At 51.3% G+C, this 4,918-nt stretch overlaps 2 non-coding genes across 2 annotated transcripts; both read left to right on the top strand.

The window, feature by feature from the left end:
• Positions 1-1,291: 1,291 nt before the first annotated feature.
• On the top strand, positions 1,292-1,364 carry trnaf-gaa (transfer RNA phenylalanine (anticodon GAA)). Its single transcript has one exon. It is a non-coding gene; the product is annotated as a tRNA-Phe (tRNA).
• A 109-nt stretch (positions 1,365-1,473) lies between these two features.
• trnav-aac (transfer RNA valine (anticodon AAC)) lies at positions 1,474-1,546 on the top strand. The gene has a single exon. It is a non-coding gene; the product is annotated as a tRNA-Val (tRNA).
• Positions 1,547-4,918: the final 3,372 nt, after the last annotated feature.

The following is a 4,918-nucleotide window of genomic DNA, read 5'->3' as shown; positions in this document are numbered from 1 at the left end:
CTCCAATTACCCAGACTGTAAGCATGGGAATAAAGCTTTGTCTGAATTCTGAAACCCTTCCTTTACGTCCTGTTTTCATTCAGGTAAGAGTCAACTATATGCAAAATACTACTGACAGCAAGAAGATTAAAATATTCTTTACTCAGCAGCTTATTAAACACAGCTCCCATGATGTTCAAACCGATTTTTTACACAGAACACTGACACAGCTTTGCGTTCTGAATCTCTTTTTCTCGTGTGTTTATTTAATGTGGCACAATGTACTGGGATAGGGGTATTCTGTTCACAAACCAATAGCATTTAAACCACAGCACCCACAATGCTGCAAGTAAGTGTTTTGCACACTAAGCAGAGAGCGATGTCTTCCTCGTTAGTATAGTGGCAAGTATCCCCACCTGTCACCCGGGAGACCAGGGTTCATCAGGACATGCATTGAAGTGAAAGCAGGATGCGCTGCGACATCCACTGTGCAGACCCGCCACACTAAGAGGTGAGTGGGTCTGTTCGATCACAGCGCTAGGCGAATCCCTAAACAGTGTGCGTGGCAACAAACGAAACGGGCCTGTTTCCGCCCGGTTTCGATCCGGGGAAATCGGGCCCAGTAGTGGCGGGATCTGTACAGTGCATGTCGCAGCGCTTCAATGTGCTTCCTGATGTCCTACCCCGAGTGCAGAAAAGACAGCATCCACAGCAACAACAGCTCAGGTCTCTGCACAGGAGCTAAGCTGCCCTCATCTCCTCTGCTCTGCGGCTCCTGCGGAGTGGAGTCCTGCCTGGAGCCGTGTTTGCAGGCGGCGGCTCCCCGCGCCCTGTCTGTGCGTCGTGTCCAAGAGCTCCTGGGAGGAAGAGCGAGCCCTCCCACTCGGGGGCTTTTCCACGGTCTGTGTGAGGAGGGGCGGGTGTGTCCAGTAGCTTATCGAGCGGAAGCCTGGGGCGGCGGAGAGCTGTGATCGTGCAGACCTTGAGGTGTCACCTCTTTGTCTGCTTTCCCGCCCCCCCTCCGCCCAAGCTCTGCTCCAAAGTAGCCCGGCAACCCCTCACACCTGCACGTGTCACAACCTAAGGTGCGGTCATGAGACACCCATGGGGTGTCGTTCTGTTCTTGCTAATTGTTTCCTGCCCGTCGCAGGCAGGAGTCCATGCGAGGAAGATGCGCTGGACAGAGCTCAGAGGGCGCAGCTGGGTGGCTTTCCTACTGAGTGACGTTCCTGCAACACTCTCCCGCTACTCTTGGTGCGCTCATGCCACAACACAGGAAGGCTGGAGCAGGTGGCTGTGGGCTTTGCGCACTGCCGAAATAGCTCAGTTGGGAGAGCGTTAGACTGAAGATCTAAAGGTCCCTGGTTCGATCCCGGGTTTTGGCATTTTGTTTCATCGCGCCCTTTGTTCCTCTCTCCAGCGCCACCTGCCTAAAGTGACGCGTCCCTTTCTCAGCCCGAAACGCAAGCGAGACACCAGCAGCAGTCCCTACAGGTTTCCGTAGTGTAGCGGCTATCACGTTCGCCTAACACGCGAAAGGTCCCCGGTTCGAGACCGGGCTGAAACAGCCTCGTTTTGCACGCTCCTGTACTTCACAGAGGTCTTGAGCGACCGGTCATTTGTTCCCAATGTATTTCCGGTGCCTTCGTGCACTCTTGTACCAAACGCACGTTCCTTCTGTACGCGGAGCCGATCATTTGCAATTGGGCTGTGCCGACAGACCAGGACGAGCTCTGTCGGCTCAAAAGCAGCGCAGGACCTGCAAGAACAACAGAAAGATTAGCATCCAGCGGGGGCCTCTTAGTGAGCCTAAGAGCTCATCAAGAATCGGCTCCAGCAACAGGGCTGGGCGCATTGTTCCATTCTCCGCCCACTCTCGGTGTAAACAAGTCCCTCCTGGTCTCTGCTTGAAATGCACTTTCCTGCGTTTGCTTTGGTGTAACTGGCTTCCCCTGCATGGGCGAATGTGAAGAAGATCCTTAGTAAGTCATTGAAGAAAACCGAGAAGAGGTCGGAGTGGCCTCTGTTGTTCATCAATGATCCAGTCAGGCAGTACTCCTGTGTAAAGTGCCGTTCGTTCACATCGATTGGCTTTTTTTTGCCTTCATTCGTGCAAGTAGTAAAAGCAGACGCCCCTTTAGGGAGCCCGTCAGCACCCGGAGTTTTCCCCTTCTGTAAGCTCTCCATAGCCTCTCAGCTCTTCTACTGTCAAATCCCCCTCAAGTACTTCCCTATCTTCTTCACTCAAAAGGTTTTCTAGCTTTGAGGTAAAAAAATGAATTTCTTCATCCTTTACCTCTGTAGAGCTGTACAGTCTTAAGTAGAAGTGTCATGCCCTCTGCAGCCAGTGGGCGGTATTCTCTGTCCTGTCCCTAGTTTCTGGTCTGCTGTCCTTCCTGTCCCTCTCTTTCCCTTAGGCTATATATTTCCGGGTCTTGCGCTCTGTCCTCGCTCAGCACTGACTTTCGGATGTCCTGAGACCCGCCTAGCACCAGGGCGCCCCACGTCCGCTCCCTGAGGGCACAGGTTTCTATACGGCATTCCTGAACTCTTTGCACTAATGAGCCCGGGCCTTTTTCCCGTCTCGCCGCTACGCATATGGGTCTTTTTCCGCCCTCCTGCTCCCCACGGTTAGTCCCCTTGGACGTCCGTGACAAGAAGGCCTCGATGCAGGAGAGGATAGCACTCAGCTCTGTACTCTCTCTTCCCTCCTCATCAACTACACTTTCCATGACAGACTTGGAGCCTACCACTTTCCTGAAAAAGAAGCGAGTACACTTCTCATTTTCTTCCAAGAACTGCACTCTGCTTCTTAACAGCATTCCTCGACTGCTTTCTTCAGCTATGCTCCGGATGTCCTTTTTTAAAAGGGTGATATCCTCGAGCACATCGAAGCCACTGTGCAGCATCGTGTAGAGATGCTGCAGCTGCCTCTGTTTCCTGGCTAGCACTCCTCTCCGTCTGGCAGCAGCCTTCCTTCCCTCAGCCATGAAAAAGACCTTTGTCCTCACCTTCACCTCCTCCCACCACTCTCCTACTGACCCGTACAGACACTGCAAGGACAGCCACTGTGATAGTTTCTCCTTGTAGCAGGATACTACCCCCTCGTTCTCTAGCAGCTTTGTGTTGAGTTTCCAGAGGCCTGGGCCAAAGACAGTCCCGCCCTGGAGTTCCACTCTACACCCTAAAGCCTGATGATCTGAGAAGAAGACAGGCTGAAGAGTGACCCCAACAACTTTCACTCTCTCTGAGACAAAGCAATAGTCAATTCTGGAGCTGCTATTCCTCCCTGACCGTGTATATCCTGCTGTTGTGGGATATATACATCTATATGTGTCTGAGAGTTTAAAGTCTTGAACTAAGTTTTGCAGGGCCAGTGAGCTGGAATCCAATTTTATCGGAGAGCTAGACTGCCTGTCTGTGTGCTCTAAGATACAATTAAAATCCCCTCCCACTATCACGTCAGTGCTACATAACAATAGGGAAGAGAGTGCTTTGAGTAGCTCCACCCTTCCTCCCACGTCAGTAGGACAATACACATTGATTAGACGCAGGTTAACGGTCCCCCATTCGACATCCACACACAGCAACCTGCCATCTATGACCCTCTGAATACTTTTCAATTTGAATGCCCATCCTTTGAAAAGAATGGCCACGCCAGAGGTTCTGTTGTTATTGTCCCCTGACCAATCAGAAGGCCCTTTATCCCACCTATCTTCAAAGCTTTTATACCTCTCTTGATAGGCTAAAGCACACTCCTGCAACATCAACACATCTCCCTCTCTCTGCTGGAGGTAATCAAAGACAGACTGGCATTTAACTCTGTCATTGATACCTCTGGTGTTAAGAGAAATTATGTTTAGAGCCATATTACATAAGAAAGTGGAACCAGTCTTTACAAAACACATTTCTCTTCTGTCTCACCTGTTACCTTCTTCTTTTTCTTTTTCTTCTTACCAATTTCCTGCCAGCCATCCTCTGAATGAGCCTTCATCAGGGTGGCAGCAGTAAAAGCGTTCACGGAGTCCATTTCAAGGAAGGGGGTAGAGGGAGGGGTGGAGGGGTTCCAGCTGTCCCCATCACCATGCTCTCCTTCCTCCTCGCTCGGGGAGAAAACAGAGTCATTTTCCTTTTCCTCAAGTCCAGCTCCTGGGGGAAAGGGGTGCAGCCGATGCACCAGTCTCCTCTTCCCCCTCACCCACCAGCTGCTGCAGATCCTCCGTGATGGACTGGATGGAGGAGAGGAGGGCATCTGTAGGACTTGCAGAGTCTGAGAAAAGCAGCTCCGCTGAATCCTGGGTATCCTCGCTGGACCCGCTCCACCGGGGGGCCCCACACTGGCCCTTGTTCTGAGGAGCAGGAGTGGGGGAGGGGTCCTCGCTGTTCTCGGGGGTTTTCAAACCCTCGTGCTTGTCTGGTGCAGTCTGCAGTTGTGGGGGCGTAGTGGATTTCTCTTCCACTGGCCCCGGAGCCTCAGCAGGACAGATCCTGGCTGGAGGCTGAGAGTCTTTGTCCAACAAGGGTTCTTTGTTTGACTTGTTGTTTGCTTTGGCTTTTCGGGCCGGTTTGGCTGAAACAAGCACTGCCTCATCCTTTCTCATTTTGAGTTTATTGGCGTAGGCGTGAGGGCAGTTCTTAAAAACGTGTCCTTCCGAGCCACATAAATTGCACTTTGGCAGCATTGAACAGTCAGAGGCTAAATGTCCCTTGTATTAGTATCTGTCCGTGACATCACGCTGCTCTTTGTGACAAAGGCGAGACGCCTAGCCGGGCATAGTGACGTGGCGCGTGTTGCCGTGGTTACCATACTTATGATTTGTAAACAAATGGAAAATGCATTTCAACTGTTACTCAAACACATTTATCAACTTGGAATATAATTATCTAGCTCTAGGATTAAATTCCTAAATAATAGGAAAGGGTCAAGAATGGGAAAAGA

This window comes from Lepisosteus oculatus, chromosome 14 (genome assembly GCF_040954835.1).
Source record: "Lepisosteus oculatus isolate fLepOcu1 chromosome 14, fLepOcu1.hap2, whole genome shotgun sequence".
Classification (NCBI taxonomy): Eukaryota; Metazoa; Chordata; class Actinopteri; order Semionotiformes; family Lepisosteidae; genus Lepisosteus; species Lepisosteus oculatus.
Note: the sequence above shows the minus strand (reverse complement) of the source record. Positions and strands in the feature narration are given on the sequence as shown.